Below are 22,135 nucleotides of genomic sequence, written 5' to 3' on the forward strand. Positions count from 1 at the left end.
TTCTCAGAAAGCTTCTTTCTCTTTGTTATCGGAGGATATTTCCTTTGGCCTTATAGTCTTCCAAGGGATCCGAAATATCTGTTCTGAGATTCCACAGAAATAGGGCTAGCAAAGAGATCTACGAAATACAGATGTCACTCTGTGAGATGAATTAACAGAACACTAAGCAGTTTCTCAGAAAGCTTCTTTCCAGATTTCATCTGAGGATATTTCCTTTTTCACCATAGCCCTCTATGGGCTCCAAATGTCACTTTGCCAATTACACAAGAACTGGCTTGGCGAAAGGCTTCTTGAGGGGAAAGCTGTAACTCTGTGAGATGATTTCACAGAACACAAAGAAGTTTCTCAGAAAGCTTCTTTCTCTTTGTTATCGGAGGATATTTCCTTTGGCCCTATAGTCTTCCAAGGGATCCGAAATATCTGTTCTCAGATTCCACAGAAATAAGGCGAGCAAAGGGATTCACGAAATACAGATGTAACTCTGTGAGATGAATTAACAGAACACTAAGCAGTTTCTCAGAAAGCTTCTTTCCAGATTTCATCTGAGGATATTTCCTATTTCACCATAGCCCTCTATGGGCTCCAAATGTCACTTTGTCAATTAGACAAGAACTGTCTTGGCGAAACGCTTCTTGAGGGGAAAGCTGTAACTCTGTGAGATGATTTCACAGAACCCAAAGAAGTTTCTCAGAAAGCTTCTTTCTCTTTGTTATGGGAGGATTTTTCCTTTGGCCCTATAGTCTTCCAAGGGATCCGAAATATCTGTTCTCAGATTCCACAGAAATAAGGCTAGCAAAGAGATCCACGAAATACAGATGTAACTCTGTGAGATGAATTAACAGAACACAAAGCAGTTTCTCAGAAAGCTTCTTCCCAGATTTCACTTGAGGATATTTCCTTTTTCACCATAGCCCTCTATGGGCTTCCAAATGTCACTGTGCCAATTCCAGAAGAACTGTCTTGGTGAAGCGCTTCTTGAGGGGAAAGCTGTAACTCTGTGAGATGATTTCACAGAATACAAAGAAGTTTCTCAGAAAACTTCTTTCTCTTGGTTATCGGAGCGTATTTCCTTTGGCCCTATAGTCTTCCAAGGGATCCGAAATATCTGTTCTCAGATTTCACAGAAATAAGGCTATCAAAGAGATCCACGAAATACAGATGTAACTCTGTGAGATGAATTAACAGAACACTAAGAAGTTTCTCAGAAAGCTTCTTTCCAGATTTCATGTGAGGATATTTCCTTTTTCACCATAGCCCTCTATGGGCTTCCAAATGTCACTTTGCCAATTCCACAAGAACTGTCTTGGTGAAAGGCTTCTTGAGGGGAAAGCTGTAACTCTGTGAGATGATTTCACAGAATACAAAGAAGTTTCTCAGAAAACTTCTTTCTCTTGGTTATCGGAGCATATTTCCTTTGTCCCTATAGTCTTCCAAGGGATCCGAAATATCTGTTCTCAGATTCCGCAGAAAAAAGGCTAGCAAAGAGATCCACGAAATACAGATGTAACTCTGTGAGATGAATTAACAGAACACTGAGCAGTTACTCAGAAAGCTTCTTTCCAGATTTCATCGCAGGATATTTCCTTTTTCACTATAGAATTCTAAGGGCTTCCAAATATCACTTTGCCAATTCCAGAAGAACTGTCTTAGCGAAAGGCTTCTTGAGGGGAAAGGTGTAACTCTGTGAGATGATTTCACAGAACACAAAGAAGTTTCTCAGAAAGCTTCTTTCTCTTTATTATCGGAGGATATTTCCTTTGGCCCTATAGTCTTCCAAGGGATCCGAAATATCTGCTCTCAGATGCCACAGAAATAAGGCTAGCAGAGAGATCCACGAAATACAGATGTAACTTTGTGAGATGAATTAACAGAACACTAACCAGTTTCTCAGAAAGCTTCTTTCCAGATTTCATCTGAGGATATTTCCTTTTTCACCATAGCCCTCTATGGGCTGCAAATGTCACTTTTCCAATTCCACATAAACTGTCTTGGCGAAAGGCTTCTTGAGGGGAAAGCTGTAACTCTGTGAGATGATTTCACAGAACACAAAGAAGTTTCTCAGAAAGCTTCTTTCTCTTTGTTATCGGAGGATATTTCCTTTGGCCCTATAGTCTTCCAAGGGATCCGAAATATCTGTTCTCAGATTCCACAGAAATAAGGCTAGGAAAGAGATTCACGAAATACAGATGTAACTCTGCGAGATGAATGAACAGAACACTAAGCAGTTTCTCAGAAAGCTTCTTTCCAGATTTCATGTGAGGATATTTCCTTTTTCACCATAGCCCTCTATGGGCTCCAAATGTCACTTTGCCAATTACACAAGAACTGTCTTGGCGAAACGCTTCTTGAGGGGAAAGCTGTAACTCTGTGAGATGATTTCACAGAACACAAAGAAGTTTCTCAGAAAGCTTCTTTCTCTTTGTTATCGGAGGATATTTCCTTTGGCCCTATAATCTTCCAAGGGATCCGAAATATCTGTTCTCAGATTCCACAGAAATAAGGCGAGCAAAGAGATCCACGAAATACAGATGTAACTCTGTGAGATGAATTAACAGAACACTAAGCAGTTTCTCAGAAAGCTTTTTTCCAGATTTCATCTGAGGATATTTCCTTTTTCACCTTAGCCCTCCATGGGCTTCCAAATATCACTTTGCCAATTCCGCAAGGACTGTCTTAGCGAAAGGCTTCTTGAGGGGAAAGATGTAACTCTGTGAGATGATTTCACAGAACACAAAGAATTTTCTCAGAAAGCTTCCTTCTCTTTGTTATGGGAGGATATTTCCTTTGGCCCTATAGTCTTAAAGGGATCCGAAATATCTGTTCTCAGATTCCACAGAAATAAGGCTAGCAAAGAGATCCACGAAATACAGATGTAACTTTGTGAGATGAATTAAGAGAACACTAAGCAGTTTCTCAGAAAGCTTCTTTCGAGATTTCAACTGAGGATATTTCCTTTTTCACCTTAGCCCTCCATGGGCTTCCAAATATCACTTTGCCAATTCCGCAAGAACTGTCTTAGCGAAAGGCTTCTTGAGGGGAAAGCTGTAAGTCTGTGAGATGATTTCACAGAACACAAAGAAGTTTCTCAGAAAGCTTCCTTCTCTTTGTTATCGGAGGATATTTCCTTTGGCCCTATAGTCTTCCAAGGGATCCGAAATATCTGTTCTCAGATTCCACAGAAATAATGCTAGCAAAGAGATCCACGAAATACAGAGGTAACTCTGTGCGATGAATTAACAGAACACTAAGCAGTTTCTCAGAAAGCTTCTTTCCAGATTTCATCTGAGGATATTTCCTTTTTCACCATAGCCCTCTATGGGCTTCCAAATGTCACTTTGCCAATTCCAGAAGAACTCTCTTGGGGAAAGGCTTCTTGAGGGGAAAGCTGTAACTCTGTGAGATGATTTCACAGAACGCAAAGAAGTTTCTCAGAAAACTTCTTTCTCTTGGTTATCGGAGCATATTTTCTTTGGCCCTATAGTCTTCCAAGGGATCCGAAATATCTGTTCTCAGATTCCACAGAAATAAGGCTAACAAAGAGATCCACGAAATACTGTTGTAACACTGTGAGATGAATTAACAGAACACTAAGCAGTTTCTCAGAAAGCTTCTTTCCAGATTTCATCAGAGGATATTTGTTTTTCACCACAGCTCTCTATGGGCTTCCAAATATCACTTTGCCAATTCCACAAGAACTGTGTTAGCGAAAGGCTTCTTGAGGGGAATGCTGTAACTCTGTGAGATGATTTCACAGAACACAAAGCAGTTTCTCAGAAAGCTTCTTTCTATTTGTTATCCGAGGATATTTCCTTTGGCCCTATAGTCTTCCAAGGGATCCGAAATATCTGTTCTCAGATTCCACAGAAATAAGGCTGGCAAAGAGATCCACGAAATACAGATGTAACTCTGTGAGATGAATTAACAGAACACTAAGCAGTTTCTCAGAAAGCTTCTTTCCAGATTTCAACTGAGGATATTTCCTTTTTCACCATAGCCCTCTATGGGCTTCCAAATGTCACTTTTCCAATTCCACATAAACTGTCTTGGCGAAAGGCTTCCTGAGGGGAACGCTGTAACTCTGTGAGATGATTTCACAGAACACAAAGAAGTTTCTCAGAAAGCTTCTTTCTCTTTGTTATCGGAGGATATTTCCTTTGGCCCTATAGTCTTCCAAGGGATCCGAAATATCTGTTCTCAGATTCAACAAAAATAAGGCTAGCAAAGAGATCCACGAAATACAGATGTAACTCTGTGAGATGAATTAACAGAACACTAAGCAATTTCTCAGAAAGCTTCTTTCCAGATTTCATGAGAGGATATTTCCTTTTTCACCATAACCCTCTATGGGCTTCCAAATATCACTTTGCCTATTCCGCAAGAACTGTCTTAGCGAAAGGCTTCCTGAGGGGAAAGCTGTAACTCTGTGAGCTGATTTCACAGAACACAAAGAAGTTTCTCAGAAAACTTCTTTCTCTTGGTTATCGGAGCATATTTCCTTTGTCCCTATAGTCTTCCAAGGGATCCGAAATATCTGTTCTCAGATTCCACAGAAATAAGGCTAGCAAAGAGATCCACCAAATACAGATGTAACTCTGTGAGATGAATTAACAGAACACAAGGCAGTTTCTCAGAAAGCTTCTTCCCAGATTTCATGTGAGGATATTTCCTTTTTCACCATAGCCCACTATGGGCTTCGAAATGTCACTTTGCAATTCCACCAGAACTGTCTTGGCGAAACGCTTCTTGAGGGGAAAGCTTTAACTCTGTGAGATGATTTCACAGAACCCAAAGAAGTTTCTCAGAAAGCTTCTTTCTGTTTGTTATCGGAGGATATTTCCTTTGGCCCTATAGTCTTAAAGGGATCCGAAATATCTGTTCTCAGATTCCACAGAAAGAAGGCTAGCAAAGAGATCCACGAAATACAGATGTAACTCTGTGAGATGAATTAACAGAACACTAAGCAGTTTCTCAGAAAGCTTCTTTCCAGATTTCATCTGAGGATATTTCCTTTTTCACCATAGCCCTCTATGGGCTCCAAATGTCACTTTGCCAATTACACAAGAACTGGCTTGGCGAAAGGCTTCTTGAGGGGAAAGGTGTAACTCTGTGAGATGATTTCACAGAACACAAAGAAGTTTCTCAGAAAGCTTCTTTCTCTTTATTATCGGAGGATATTTCCTTTGGCCCTATAGTCTTCCAAGGGATCCGAAATATCTGCTCTCAGATGCCACAGAAATAAGGCTAGCAGAGAGATCCACGAAATACAGATGTAACTTTGTGAGATGAATTAACAGAACACTAACCAGTTTCTCAGAAAGCTTCTTTCCAGATTTCATCTGAGGATATTTCCTTTTTCACCATAGCCCTCTATGGGCTCCAAATGTCACTTTTCCAATTCCACATAAACTGTCTTGGCGAAAGGCTTCTTGAGGGGAAAGCTGTAACTCTGTGAGATGATTTCACAGAACACAAAGAAGTTTCTCAGAAAGCTTCTTTCTCTTTGTTATCGGAGGATATTTCCTTTGGCCCTATAGTCTTCCAAGGGATCCGAAATATCTGTTCTCAGATTCCACAGAAATAAGGCTAGGAAAGAGATTCACGAAATACAGATGTAACTCTGCGAGATGAATGAACAGAACACTAAGCAGTTTCTCAGAAAGCTTCTTTCCAGATTTCATGTGAGGATATTTCCTTTTTCACCATAGCCCTCTATGGGCTCCAAATGTCACTTTGCCAATTACACAAGAACTGTCTTGGCGACACGCTTCTTGAGGGGAAAGCTGTAACTCTGTGAGATGATTTCACAGAACACAAAGAAGTTTCTCAGAAAGCTTCTTTCTCTTTGTTATCGGAGGATATTTCCTTTGGCCCTATAATCTTCCAAGGGATCCGAAATATCTGTTCTCAGATTCCACAGAAATAAGGCGAGCAAAGAGATCCACGAAATACAGATGTAACTCTGTGAGATGAATTAACAGAACACTAAGCAGTTTCTCAGAAAGCTTTTTTCCAGATTTCATCTGAGGATATTTCCTTTTTCACCTTAGCCCTCCATGGGCTTCCAAATATCACTTTGCCAATTCCGCAAGGACTGTCTTAGCGAAAGGCTTCTTGAGGGGAAAGATGTAACTCTGTGAGATGATTTCACAGAACACAAAGAATTTTCTCAGAAAGCTTCCTTCTCTTTGTTATGGGAGGATATTTCCTTTGGCCCTATAGTCTTAAAGGGATCCGAAATATCTGTTCTCAGATTCCACAGAAATAAGGCTAGCAAAGAGATCCACGAAATACAGATGTAACTTTGTGAGATGAATTAAGAGAACACTAAGCAGTTTCTCAGAAAGCTTCTTTCCAGATTTCAACTGAGGATATTTCCTTTTTCACCTTAGCCCTCCATGGGCTTCCAAATATCACTTTGCCAATTCCGCAAGAACTGTCTTAGCGAAAGGCTTCTTGAGGGGAAAGCTGTAAGTCTGTGAGATGATTTCACAGAACACAAAGAAGTTTCTCAGAAAGCTTCCTTCTCTTTGTTATGGGAGGATTTTTCCTTTGGCCCTATAGTCTTCCAAGGGATCCGAAATATCTGTTCTCAGATTCCACAGAAATAAGGCTAGCAAAGAGATCCACGAAATACAGATGTAACTCTGTGAGATGAATTAACAGAACACAAAGCAGTTTCTCAGAAAGCTTCTTCCCAGATTTCACTTGAGGATATTTCCTTTTTCACCATAGCCCTCTATGGGCTTCCAAATGTCACTGTGCCAATTCCAGAAGAACTGTCTTGGTGAAGCGCTTCTTGAGGGGAAAGCTGTAACTCTGTGAGATGATTTCACAGAATACAAAGAAGTTTCTCAGAAAACTTCTTTCTCTTGGTTATCGGAGCGTATTTCCTTTGGCCCTATAGTCTTCCAAGGGATCCGAAATATCTGTTCTCAGATTTCACAGAAATAAGGCTATCAAAGAGATCCACGAAATACAGATGTAACTCTGTGAGATGAATTAACAGAACACTAAGAAGTTTCTCAGAAAGCTTCTTTCCAGATTTCATGTGAGGATATTTCCTTTTTCACCATAGCCCTCTATGGGCTTCCAAATGTCACTTTGCCAATTCCACAAGAACTGTCTTGGTGAAAGGCTTCTTGAGGGGAAAGCTGTAACTCTGTGAGATGATTTCACAGAATACAAAGAAGTTTCTCAGAAAACTTCTTTCTCTTGGTTATCGGAGCATATTTCCTTTGTCCCTATAGTCTTCCAAGGGATCCGAAATATCTGTTCTCAGATTCCGCAGAAAAAAGGCTAGCAAAGAGATCCACGAAATACAGATGTAACTCTGTGAGATGAATTAACAGAACACTGAGCAGTTACTCAGAAAGCTTCTTTCCAGATTTCATCGCAGGATATTTCCTTTTTCACTATAGAATTCTAAGGGCTTCCAAATATCACTTTGCCAATTCCAGAAGAACTGTCTTAGCGAAAGGCTTCTTGAGGGGAAAGGTGTAACTCTGTGAGATGATTTCACAGAACACAAAGAAGTTTCTCAGAAAGCTTCTTTCTCTTTATTATCGGAGGATATTTCCTTTGGCCCTATAGTCTTCCAAGGGATCCGAAATATCTGCTCTCAGATGCCACAGAAATAAGGCTAGCAGAGAGATCCACGAAATACAGATGTAACTTTGTGAGATGAATTAACAGAACACTAACCAGTTTCTCAGAAAGCTTCTTTCCAGATTTCATCTGAGGATATTTCCTTTTTCACCATAGCCCTCTATGGGCTGCAAATGTCACTTTTCCAATTCCACATAAACTGTCTTGGCGAAAGGCTTCTTGAGGGGAAAGCTGTAACTCTGTGAGATGATTTCAGAGAACACAAAGAAGTTTCTCAGAAAGCTTCTTTCTCTTTGTTATCGGAGGATATTTCCTTTGGCCCTATAGTCTTCCAAGGGATCCGAAATATCTGTTCTCAGATTCCACAGAAATAAGGCTAGGAAAGAGATTCACGAAATACAGATGTAACTCTGCGAGATGAATGAACAGAACACTAAGCAGTTTCTCAGAAAGCTTCTTTCCAGATTTCATGTGAGGATATTTCCTTTTTCACCATAGCCCTCTATGGGCTCCAAATGTCACTTTGCCAATTACACAAGAACTGTCTTGGCGAAACGCTTCTTGAAGGGAAAGCTGTAACTCTGTGAGATGATTTCACAGAACACAAAGAAGTTTCTCAGAAAGCTTCTTTCTCTTTGTTATCGGAGGATATTTCCTTTGGCCCTATAATCTTCCAAGGGATCCGAAATATCTGTTCTCAGATTCCACAGAAATAAGGCGAGCAAAGAGATCCACGAAATACAGATGTAACTCTGTGAGATGAATTAACAGAACACTAAGCAGTTTCTCAGAATGCTTCTTTCCAGATTTCATGTGAGGATATTTCCTTTTTCACCATAGCCCTCTATGGACTTCCAAATACCACTTTGCCAATTCCACAAGAACTGTCTTAGCGAAAGGCTTCTTGAGGGGAATGCTGTAACTCTGTGAGATGATTTCACAGAATACAAAGAAGTTTCTCAGAAAGCTTCTTTCTCTTTGTTATCGGAGGATATTTCCTTTGGCCCTATAGTCTTCCAAGGGATCCGAAATATCTGTTCTCAGATTCCACAGAAATAAGGCTGGCATAGAGATCCACGAAATACAGATGTAACTCTGTGAGATGAATTAACAGAACACTAAGCAGTTTCTCAGAAAGCTTCTTTCCAGATTTCAACTGAGGATATTTCCTTTTTCACCATAGCCCTCTATGGGCTTCCAAATGTCACTTTTCCAATTCCACATAAACTGGCTTGGCGAAAGGCTTCCTGAGGGGAACGCTGTAACTCTGTGAGATGATTTCACAGAACACAAAGAAGTTTCTCAGAAAGCTTCTTTCTCTTTGTTATCGGAGGATATTTCCTTAGGCCCTATAGACTTCCAAGGGATCCGAAATATCTGTTCCCAGATTCCACAAAAATAAGGCAAGCAAAGAGATCCACGAAATACAGATGTAACTCTGTGAGATGAATTAACAGAACACTAAGCAATTTCTCAGAAAGCTTCTTTCCAGATTTCATGAGAGGATATTTCCTTTTTCACCATAGCCCTCTAAGGGCTTCCAAATATCACTTTGCCTATTCCGCAAGAACTGTCTTAGCGAAAGGCTTCTTGAGGGGAAAGCTGTAACTCTGTGAGCTGATTTCACAGAACACAAAGAAGTTTCTCAGAAAACTTCTTTCTCTTGGGTATCGGAGCATATTTCCTTTGGCCCTATAGTCTTCCAAGGGATCCGAAATATCTGTTCTCAGATTCCACAGAAATAAGGCTAGCAAAGAGATCCACCAAATACAGATGTAACTCTGTGAGATGAATTAACAGAACACAAGGCAGTTTCTCAGAAAGCTTCTTCCCAGATTTCATGTGAGGATATTTCCTTTTTCACCATAGCCCACTATGGGCTTCGAAATGTCACTTTGCAATTCCACCAGAACTGTCTTGGCGAAACGCTTCTTGAGGGGAAAGCTTTAACTCTGTGAGATGATTTCACAGAACCCAAAGAAGTTTCTCAGAAAGCTTCTTTCTGTTTGTTATCGGAGGATATTTCCTTTGGCCCTATAGTCTTAAAGGGATCCGAAATATCTGTTCTCAGATTCCACAGAAAGAAGGCTAGCAAAGAGATCCACGAAATACAGATGTAACTCTGTGAGATGAATTAACAGAACACTAAGCAGTTTCTCAGAAAGCTTCTTTCCAGATTTCATCTGAGGATATTTCCTTTTTCACCATAGCCCTCTATGGGCTTCCAAATATCACTTTGCCAATTCCGCAAGAACTGTCTTAGCGAACGGCTTCTTGAGGGAAAAGCTGTAACTCTGTGAGATGATTTCAAAGAACACAAAGAAGTTTCTCAGAAAGCTTCTTTCTCTTTGTTATCGGAGGATATTTCCTTTGGCCTTATAGTCTTCCAAGGGATCCGAAATATCTGTTCTGAGATTCCACAGAAATAGGGCTAGCAAAGAGATCTACGAAATACAGATGTAACTCTGTGAGATGAATTAACAGAACACTAAGCAGTTTCTCAGAAAGCTTCTTTCCAGATTTCATCTGAGGATATTTCCTTTTTCACCATAGCCCTCTATGGGCTCCAAATGTCACTTTGCCAATTACACAAGAACTGGCTTGGCGAAAGGCTTCTTGAGGGGAAAGCTGTAACTCTGTGAGATGATTTCACAGAACACAAAGAAGTTTCTCAGAAAGCTTCTTTCTCTTTGTTATCGGAGGATATTTCCTTTGGCCCTATAGTCTTCCAAGGGATCCGAAATATCTGTTCTCAGATCCCACAGAAATAAGGCGAGCAAAGGGATTCACGAAATACAGATGTAACTCTGTGAGATGAATTAACAGAACACTAAGCAGTTTCTCAGAAAGCTTCTTTCCAGATTTCATCTGAGGATATTTCCTTTTTCACCATAGCCCTCTATGGGCTCCAAATGTCACTTTGTCAATTAGACAAGAACTGTCTTGGCGAAACGCTTCTTGAGGGGAAAGCTGTAACTCTGTGAGATGATTTCACAGAACCCAAAGAAGTTTCTCAGAAAGCTTCTTTCTCTTTGTTATGGGAGGATTTTTCCTTTGGCCCTATAGTCTTCCAAGGGATCCGAAATATCTGTTCTCAGATTCCACAGAAATAAGGCTAGCAAAGAGATCCACGAAATACAGATGTAACTCTGTGAGATGAATTAACAGAACACAAAGCAGTTTCTCAGAAAGCTTCTTCCCAGATTTCACTTGAGGATATTTCCTTTTTCACCATAGCCCTCTATGGGCTTCCAAATGTCACTGTGCCAATTCCAGAAGAACTGTCTTGGTGAAGCGCTTCTTGAGGGGAAAGCTGTAACTCTGTGAGATGATTTCACAGAATACAAAGAAGTTTCTCAGAAAACTTCTTTCTCTTGGTTATCGGAGCGTATTTCCTTTGGCCCTATAGTCTTCCAAGGGATCCGAAATATCTGTTCTCAGATTTCACAGAAATAAGGCTATCAAAGAGATCCACGAAATACAGATGTAACTCTGTGAGATGAATTAACAGAACACTAAGAAGTTTCTCAGAAAGCTTCTTTCCAGATTTCATGTGAGGATATTTCCTTTTTCACCATAGCCCTCTATGGGCTTCCAAATGTCACTTTGCCAATTCCACAAGAACTGTCTTGGTGAAAGGCTTCTTGAGGGGAAAGCTGTAACTCTGTGAGATGATTTCACAGAATACAAAGAAGTTTCTCAGAAAACTTCTTTCTCTTGGTTATCGGAGCATATTTCCTTTGTCCCTATAGTCTTCCAAGGGATCCGAAATATCTGTTCTCAGATTCCGCAGAAAAAAGGCTAGCAAAGAGATCCACGAAATACAGATGTAACTCTGTGAGATGAATTAACAGAACACTGAGCAGTTACTCAGAAAGCTTCTTTCCAGATTTCATCGCAGGATATTTCCTTTTTCACTATAGAATTCTAAGGGCTTCCAAATATCACTTTGCCAATTCCAGAAGAACTGTCTTAGCGAAAGGCTTCTTGAGGGGAAAGGTGTAACTCTGTGAGATGATTTCACAGAACACAAAGAAGTTTCTCAGAAAGCTTCTTTCTCTTTATTATCGGAGGATATTTCCTTTGGCCCTATAGTCTTCCAAGGGATCCGAAATATCTGCTCTCAGATGCCACAGAAATAAGGCTAGCAGAGAGATCCACGAAATACAGATGTAACTTTGTGAGATGAATTAACAGAACACTAACCAGTTTCTCAGAAAGCTTCTTTCCAGATTTCATCTGAGGATATTTCCTTTTTCACCATAGCCCTCTATGGGCTGCAAATGTCACTTTTCCAATTCCACATAAACTGTCTTGGCGAAAGGCTTCTTGAGGGGAAAGCTGTAACTCTGTGAGATGATTTCAGAGAACACAAAGAAGTTTCTCAGAAAGCTTCTTTCTCTTTGTTATCGGAGGATATTTCCTTTGGCCCTATAGTCTTCCAAGGGATCCGAAATATCTGTTCTCAGATTCCACAGAAATAAGGCTAGGAAAGAGATTCACGAAATACAGATGTAACTCTGCGAGATGAATGAACAGAACACTAAGCAGTTTCTCAGAAAGCTTCTTTCCAGATTTCATGTGAGGATATTTCCTTTTTCACCATAGCCCTCTATGGGCTCCAAATGTCACTTTGCCAATTACACAAGAACTGTCTTGGCGAAACGCTTCTTGAGGGGAAAGCTGTAACTCTGTGAGATGATTTCACAGAACACAAAGAAGTTTCTCAGAAAGCTTCTTTCTCTTTGTTATCGGAGGATATTTCCTTTGGCCCTATAATCTTCCAAGGGATCCGAAATATCTGTTCTCAGATTCCACAGAAATAAGGCGAGCAAAGAGATCCACGAAATACAGATGTAACTCTGTGAGATGAATTAACAGAACACTAAGCAGTTTCTCAGAAAGCTTTTTTCCAGATTTCATCTGAGGATATTTCCTTTTTCACCTTAGCCCTCCATGGGCTTCCAAATATCACTTTGCCAATTCCGCAAGGACTGTCTTAGCGAAAGGCTTCTTGAGGGGAAAGATGTAACTCTGTGAGATGATTTCACAGAACACAAAGAATTTTCTCAGAAAGCTTCCTTCTCTTTGTTATGGGAGGATATTTCCTTTGGCCCTATAGTCTTAAAGGGATCCGAAATATCTGTTCTCAGATTCCACAGAAATAAGGCTAGCAAAGAGATCCACGAAATACAGATGTAACTTTGTGAGATGAATTAAGAGAACACTAAGCAGTTTCTCAGAAAGCTTCTTTCGAGATTTCAACTGAGGATATTTCCTTTTTCACCTTAGCCCTCCATGGGCTTCCAAATATCACTTTGCCAATTCCGCAAGAACTGTCTTAGCGAAAGGCTTCTTGAGGGGAAAGCTGTAAGTCTGTGAGATGATTTCACAGAACACAAAGAAGTTTCTCAGAAAGCTTCCTTCTCTTTGTTATCGGAGGATATTTCCTTTGGCCCTATAGTCTTCCAAGGGATCCGAAATATCTGTTCTCAGATTCCACAGAAATAATGCTAGCAAAGAGATCCACGAAATACAGAGGTAACTCTGTGCGATGAATTAACAGAACACTAAGCAGTTTCTCAGAAAGCTTCTTTCCAGATTTCATCTGAGGATATTTCCTTTTTCACCATAGCCCTCTATGGGCTTCCAAATGTCACTTTGCCAATTCCAGAAGAACTCTCTTGGGGAAAGGCTTCTTGAGGGGAAAGCTGTAACTCTGTGAGATGATTTCACAGAACGCAAAGAAGTTTCTCAGAAAACTTCTTTCTCTTGGTTATCGGAGCATATTTTCTTTGGCCCTATAGTCTTCCAAGGGATCCGAAATATCTGTTCTCAGATTCCACAGAAATAAGGCTAGCAAAGAGATCCACGAAATACAGTTGTAACACTGTGAGATGAATTAACAGAACACTAAGCAGTTTCTCAGAAAGCTTCTTTCCAGATTTCATCAGAGGATATTTGTTTTTCACCACAGCTCTCTATGGGCTTCCAAATATCACTTTGCCAATTCCACAAGAACTGTCTTAGCGAAAGGCTTCTTGAGGGGAATGCTGTAACTCTGTGAGATGATTTCACAGAACACAAAGCAGTTTCTCAGAAAGCTTCTTTCTATTTGTTATCCGAGGATATTTCCTTTGGCCCTATAGTCTTCCAAGGGATCCGAAATATCTGTTCTCAGATTCCACAGAAATAAGGCTGGCAAAGAGATCCACGAAATACAGATGTAACTCTGTGAGATGAATTAACAGAACACTAAGCAGTTTCTCAGAAAGCTTCTTTCCAGATTTCAACTGAGGATATTTCCTTTTTCACCATAGCCCTCTATGGGCTTCCAAATGTCACTTTTCCAATTCCACATAAACTGTCTTGGCGAAAGGCTTCCTGAGGGGAACGCTGTAACTCTGTGAGATGATTTCACAGAACACAAAGAAGTTTCTCAGAAAGCTTCTTTCTCTTTGTTATCGGAGGATATTTCCTTTGGCCCTATAATCTTCCAAGGGATCCGAAATATCTGTTCTCAGATTCCACAGAAATAAGGCGAGCAAAGAGATCCACGAAATACAGATGTAACTCTGTGAGATGAATTAACAGAACACTAAGCAGTTTCTCAGAAAGCTTTTTTCCAGATTTCATCTGAGGATATTTCCTTTTTCACCTTAGCCCTCCATGGGCTTCCAAATATCACTTTGCCAATTCCGCAAGGACTGTCTTAGCGAAAGGCTTCTTGAGGGGAAAGATGTAACTCTGTGAGATGATTTCACAGAACACAAAGAATTTTCTCAGAAAGCTTCCTTCTCTTTGTTATGGGAGGATATTTCCTTTGGCCCTATAGTCTTAAAGGGATCCGAAATATCTGTTCTCAGATTCCACAGAAATAAGGCTAGCAAAGAGATCCACGAAATACAGATGTAACTTTGTGAGATGAATTAAGAGAACACTAAGCAGTTTCTCAGAAAGCTTCTTTCCAGATTTCAACTGAGGATATTTCCTTTTTCACCTTAGCCCTCCATGGGCTTCCAAATATCACTTTGCCAATTCCGCAAGAACTGTCTTAGCGAAAGGCTTCTTGAGGGGAAAGCTGTAAGTCTGTGAGATGATTTCACAGAACACAAAGAAGTTTCTCAGAAAGCTTCCTTCTCTTTGTTATCGGAGGATATTTCCTTTGGCCCTATAGTCTTCCAAGGGATCCGAAATATCTGTTCTCAGATTCCACAGAAATAATGCTAGCAAAGAGATCCACGAAATACAGATGTAACTCTGTGCGATGAATTAACAGAACACTAAGCAGTTTCTCAGAAAGCTTCTTTCCAGATTTCATCAGAGGATATTTCCTTTTTCACTAGAGCCCTCTATGGGCTTCCAAATATCACTTTGCCAATTCCGCAAGAACTGTCTTAGCGAAAGGCTTCTTGAGGGGAAAGCTGTAACTCTGTTAGATGATTTCACAGAACACAAAGAAGTTTCTCAGAAAGCTTCCTTCTCTTTGTTATCGGAGGATATTTCCTTTGGCCCTATAGTCTTCCAAGGGATCCGAAATATCTGTTCTCAGATTCCACAGAAATAAGGCTAGCAAAGAGATCCACGAAATACAGATGTAACTCTGTGAGATGAATTAACAGAACACTAAGCAGTTTCTCAGAAAGCTTTTTTCCAGATTTCATCTGAGGATATTTCCTTTTTCACCATAGCCCTCTATGGGCTTCCAAATGTCACTTTGCCAATTCCAGAAGAACTCTCTTGGGGAAAGGCTTCTTGAGGGGAAAGCTGTAACTCTGTGAGATGATTTCACAGAACGCAAAGAAGTTTCTCAGAAAACTTCTTTCTCTTGGTTATCGGAGCATATTTTCTTTGGCCCTATAGTCTTCCAAGGGATCCGAAATATCTGTTCTCAGATTCCACAGAAATAAGGCTAGCAAAGAGATCCACGAAATACAGTTGTAACACTGTGAGATGAATTAACAGAACACTAAGCAGTTTCTCAGAAAGCTTCTTTCCAGATTTCATCAGAGGATATTTGTTTTTCACCACAGCTCTCTATGGGCTTCCAAATATCACTTTGCCAATTCCACAAGAACTGTCTTAGCGAAAGGCTTCTTGAGGGGAATGCTGTAACTCTGTGAGATGATTTCACAGAACACAAAGAAGTTTCTCAGAAAGCTTCTTTCTATTTGTTATCCGAGGATATTTCCTTTGGCCCTATAGTCTTCCAAGCGATCCGAAATATCTGTTCTCAGATTCCACAGAAATAAGGCTAGCAAGGAGATCCACGAAATACAGATGTAACTCTGTGAGATGAATTAACAGAACACTAAGCAGTTTCTCAGAATGCTTCTTTCAGATTTCATGTGAGGATATTTCCTTTTTCACCATAGCCCTCTATGGACTTCCAAATACCACTTTGCCAATTCCACAAGAACTGTCTTAGCGAAAGGCTTCTTGAGGGGAATGCTGTAACTCTGTGAGATGATTTCACAGAATACAAAGAAGTTTCTCAGAAAGCTTCTTTCTCTTTGTTATCGGAGGATATTTCCTTTGGCCCTATAGTCTTCCAAGGGATCCGAAATATCTGTTCTCAGATTCCACAGAAATAAGGCTGGCAAAGAGATCCACGAAATACAGATGTAACTCTGTGAGATGAATTAACAGAACACTAAGCAGTTTCTCAGAAAGCTTCTTTCCAGATTTCAACTGAGGATATTTCCTTTTTCACCATAGCCCTCTATGGGCTTCCAAATGTCACTTTTCCAATTCCACATAAACTGTCTTGGCGAAAGGCTTCCTGAGGGGAACGCTGTAACTCTGTGAGATGATTTCACAGAACACAAAGAAGTTTCTCAGAAAGCTTCTTTCTCTTTGTTATCGGAGGATATTTCCTTTGGCCCTATAGTCTTCCAAGGGATCCGAAATATCTGTTCTCAGATTCCACAAAAATAAGGCTAGCAAAGAGATCCACGAAATACAGATGTAACTCTGTGAGATGAATTAACAGAACACTAAGCAGTTTCTCAGAAAGCTTCTTTCCAGATTTCATCTGAGGATATTTCCTTTTTCACCATAGCCCTCTATGGGCTCCAAATGTCACATTGCCAATTACACAAGAACTGTCTTGGCGAAACGCTTCTTGAAGGGAAAGCTGTAACTCTGTGAGATGATTTCACAGAACACAAAGAAGTTTCTCAGAAAGCTTCTTTCTCTTTGTTATCGGAGGATATTTCCTTTGGCCCTATAATCTTCCCAGGGATCCGAAATATCTGTTCTCAGATTCCACAGAAATAAGGCGAGCAAGGAGATCCACGAAATACAGATGTAACTCTGTGAGATGAATTAACAGAACACTAAGCAGTTTCTCAGAAAGCTTTTTTCCAGATTTCATCTGAGGATATTTCCTTTTTCACCTTAGCCCTCCATGGGCTTCCAAATATCACTTTGCCAATTCCGCAAGGACTGTCTTAGCGAAAGGCTTCTTGAGGGGAAAGATGTAACTCTCTGAGATGATTTCACAGAACACAAAGAATTTTCTCAGAAAGCTTCCTTCTCTTTGTTATGGGAGGATACTTCCTTTGGCCCTATAGTCTTCCAAGGGATCCGAAATATCTGTTCTCAGATTCCACAGAAATAAGGCTAGCAAAGAGATCCACGAAATACAGATGTAACTTTGTGAGATGAATTAACAGAACACTAAGCAGTTTCTCAGAAAGCTTCTTTCCAGATTTCAACTGAGGATATTTCCTTTTTCACCTTAGCCCTCCATGGGCTTCGAAATATCACTTTGCCAATTCCGCAAGAACTGTCTTAGCGAAAGGCTTCTTGAGGGGAAAGCTGTAAGTCTGTGAGATGATTTCACAGAACACAAAGAAGTTTCTCAGAAAGCTTCCTTCTCTTTGTTATCGGAGGATATTTCCTTTGGCCCTATAGTCTTCCAAGGGATCCGAAATATCTGTTCTCAGATTCCACAGAAATAATGCTAGCAAAGAGATCCACGAAATACAGATGTAACTCTGTGCGATGAATTAACAGAACACTAAGCAGTTTCTCAGAAAGCTTCTTTCCAGATTTCATCAGAGGATATTTCCTTTTTCACCATAGCCCTCTATGGGCTTCCAAATATCACTTTTCCAATTCCGCAAGAACTGTCTTAGAGAAAGGCTTCTTGAAGGGAAAGCTGTAACTCTGTTAGATGATTTCACAGAACACAAAGAAGTTTCTCAGAAAGCTTCCTTCTCTTTGTTATCGGAGGATATTTCCTTTGGCCCTATAGTCTTCCAAGGGATCCGAAATATCTGTTCTCAGATTCCACAGAAATAAGGCTAGCAAAGAGATCCACCAAATACAGATGTAACTCTGTGAGATGAATTAACAGAACACAAGGCAGTTTCTCAGAAAGCTTCTTCCCAGATTTCATGTGAGGATATTTCCTTTTTCACCATAGCCCACTATGGGCTTCGAAATGTCACTTTGCAATTCCACCAGAACTGTCTTGGCGAAACGCTTCTTGAGGGGAAAGCTTTAACTCTGTGAGATGATTTCACAGAACCCAAAGAAGTTTCTCAGAAAGCTTCTTTCTCTTTGTTATCGGAGGATATTTCCTTTGGCCCTATAGTCTTCCAAGGGATCCGAAATATCTGTTCTCAGATTCCACAGAAATAAGGCTAGCAAAGAGATCCACGAAATACAGATGTAACTCTGTGAGATGAATTAACAGAACACTAAGCAGTTTCTCAGAATGCTTCTTTCCAGATTTCATGTGAGGATATTTCCTTTTTCACCATAGCCCTCTATGGACTTCCAAATACCACTTTGCCAATTCCACAAGAACTGTCTTAGCGAAAGGCTTCTTGAGGGGAATGCTGTAACTCTGTGAGATGATTTCACAGAATACAAAGAAGTTTCTCAGAAAGCTTCTTTCTCTTTGTTATCGGAGGATATTTCCTTTGGCCCTATAGTCTTCCAAGGGATCCGAAATATCTGTTCTCAGATTCCACAGAAATAAGTCTGGCATAGAGATCCACGAAATACAGATGTAACTCTGTGAGATGAATTAACAGAACACTAAGCAGTTTCTCAGAAAGCTTCTTTCCAGATTTCAACTGAGGATATTTCCTTTTTCACCATAGCCCTCTATGGGCTTCCAAATGTCACTTTTCCAATTCCACATAAACTGGCTTGGCGAAAGGCTTCCTGAGGGGAACGCTGTAACTCTGTGAGATGATTTCACAGAACACAAAGAAGTTTCTCAGAAAGCTTCTTTCTCTTTGTTATCGGAGGATATTTCCTTTGGCCCTATAGTCTTCCAAGGGATCCGAAATATCTGTTCCCAGATTCCACAAAAATAAGGCAAGCAAAGAGATCCACGAAATACAGATGTAACTCTGTGAGATGAATTAACAGAACACTAAGCAATTTCTCAGAAAGCTTCTTTCCAGATTTCATGAGAGGATATTTCCTTTTTCACCATAGCCCTCTAAGGGCTTCCAAATATCACTTTGCCTATTCCGCAAGAACTGTCTTAGCGAAAGGCTTCTTGAGGGGAAAGCTGTAACTCTGTGAGCTGATTTCACAGAACACAAAGAAGTTTCTCAGAAAACTTCTTTCTCTTGGGTATCGGAGCATATTTCCTTTGGCCCTATAGTCTTCCAAGGGATCCGAAATATCTGTTCTCAGATTCCACAGAAATAAGGCTAGCAAAGAGATCCACCAAATACAGATGTAACTCTGTGAGATGAATTAACAGAACACAAGGCAGTTTCTCAGAAAGCTTCTTCCCAGATTTCATGTGAGGATATTTCCTTTTTCACCATAGCCCACTATGGGCTTCGAAATGTCACTTTGCAATTCCACCAGAACTGTCTTGGCGAAACGCTTCTTGAGGGGAAAGCTTTAACTCTGTGAGATGATTTCACAGAACCCAAAGAAGTTTCTCAGAAAGCTTCTTTCTGTTTGTTATCGGAGGATATTTCCTTTGGCCCTATAGTCTTAAAGGGATCCGAAATATCTGTTCTCAGATTCCACAGAAAGAAGGCTAGCAAAGAGATCCACGAAATACAGATGTAACTCTGTGAGATGAATTAACAGAACACTAAGCAGTTTCTCAGAAAGCTTCTTTCCAGATTTCATCTGAGGATATTTCCTTTTTCACCATAGCCCTCTATGGGCTTCCAAATATCACTTTGCCAATTCCGCAAGAACTGTCTTAGCGAACGGCTTCTTGAGGGTAAAGCTGTAACTCTGTGAGATGATTTCAAAGAACACAAAGAGGTTTCTCAGAAAGCTTCTTTCTCTTTGTTATCGGAGGATATTTCCTTTGGCCTTATAGTCTTCCAAGGGATCCGAAATATCTGTTCTGAGATTCCACAGAAATAGGGCTAGCAAAGAGATCTACGAAATACAGATGTAACTCTGTGAGATGAATTAACAGAACACTAAGCAGTTTCTCAGAAAGCTTCTTTCCAGATTTCATCTGAGGATATTTCCTTTTTCACCATAGCCCTCTATGGGCTCCAAATGTCACTTTGCCAATTACACAAGAACTGGCTTGGCGAAAGGCTTCTTGAGGGGAAAGCTGTAACTCTGTGAGATGATTTCACAGAACACAAAGAAGTTTCTCAGAAAGCTTCTTTCTCTTTGTTATCGGAGGATATTTCCTTTGGCCCTATAGTCTTCCAAGGGATCCGAAATATCTGTTCTCAGATTCCACAGAAATAAGGCGAGCAAAGGGATCCACGAAATACAGATGTAACTCTGTGAGATGAATTAACAGAACACTAAGCAGTTTCTCAGAAAGCTTCTTTCCAGATTTATTCTGAGGATATTTCCTTTTTCACCATAGCCCTCTATGGGCTCCAAATGTCACTTTGTCAATTAGACAAGAACTGTCTTGGCGAAACGCTTCTTGAGGGGAAAGCTGTAACTCTGTGAGATGATTTCACAGAACCCAAAGAAGTTTCTCAGAAAGCTTCTTTCTCTTTGTTATGGGAGGATTTTTCCTTTGGCCCTATAGTCTTCCAAGGGATCCGAAATATCTGTTCTCAGATTCCACAGAAATAAGGCTAGCAAAGAGATCCACGAAATACAGATGTAACTCTGTGAGATGAATTAACAGAACACAAAGCAGTTTCTCAGAAAGCTTCTTCCCAGATTTCACTTGAGGATATTTCCTTTTTCACCATAGCCCTCTATGGGCTTCCAAATGTCACTGTGCCAATTCCAGAAGAACTGTCTTGGTGAAGCGCTTCTTGAGGGGAAAGCTGTAACTCTGTGAGATGATTTCACAGAATACAAAGAAGTTTCTCAGAAAACTTCTTTCTCTTGGTTATCGGAGCGTATTTCCTTTGGCCCTATAGTCTTCCAAGGGATCCGAAATATCTGTTCTCAGATTTCACAGAAATAAGGCTATCAAAGAGATCCACGAAATACAGATGTAACTCTGTGAGATGAATTAACAGAACACAAAGAAGTTTCTCAGAAAGCTTCTTTCCAGATTTCATGTGAGGATATTTCCTTTTTCACCGTAGCCCTCTATGGGCTTCCAAATGTCACTTTGCCAATTCCACAAGAACTGTCTTGGTGAAAGGCTTCTTGTGGGGAAAGCTGTAACTCTGTGAGATGATTTCACAGAATACAAAGAAGTTTCTCAGAAAACTTCTTTCTCTTGGTTATCGGAGCATATTTCCTTTGTCCCTATAGTCTTCCAAGGGATCCGAAATATCTGTTCTCAGATTCCGCAGAAAAAAGGCTAGCAAAGAGATCCACGAAATACAGATGTAACTCTGTGAGATGAATTAACAGAACACTGAGCAGTTACTCAGAAAGCTTCTTTCCAGATTTCATCGCAGGATATTTCCTTTTTCACTATAGAATTCTAAGGGCTTCCAAATATCACTTTGCCAATTCCAGAAGAACTGTCTTAGCGAAAGGCTTCTTGAGGGGAAAGGTGTAACTCTGTGAGATGATTTCACAGAACACAAAGAAGTTTCTCAGAAAGCTTCTTTCTCTTTATTATCGGAGGATATTTCCTTTGGCCCTATAGTCTTCCAAGGGATCCGAAATATCTGCTCTCAGATGCCACAGAAATAAGGCTAGCAGAGAGATCCACGAAATACAGATGTAACTTTGTGAGATGAATTAACAGAACACTAACCAGTTTCTCAGAAAGCTTCTTTCCAGATTTCATCTGAGGATATTTCCTTTTTCACCATAGCCCTCTATGGGCTGCAAATGTCACTTTTCCAATTCCACATAAACTGTCTTGGCGAAAGGCTTCTTGAGGGGAAAGCTGTAACTCTGTGAGATGATTTCACAGAACACAAAGAAGTTTCTCAGAAAGCTTCTTTCTCTTTGTTATCGGAGGATATTTCCTTTGGCCCTATAGTCTTCCAAGGGATCCGAAATATCTGTTCTCAGATTCCACAGAAATAAGGCTAGGAAAGAGATTCACGAAATACAGATGTAACTCTGCGAGATGAATGAACAGAACACTAAGCAGTTTCTCAGAAAGCTTCTTTCCAGATTTCATGTGAGGATATTTCCT

The sequence above is a fragment of the Macaca nemestrina genome, chromosome 13, assembly GCF_043159975.1.
Source record: "Macaca nemestrina isolate mMacNem1 chromosome 13, mMacNem.hap1, whole genome shotgun sequence".
NCBI lineage: Eukaryota > Metazoa > Chordata > Mammalia > Primates > Cercopithecidae > Macaca > Macaca nemestrina.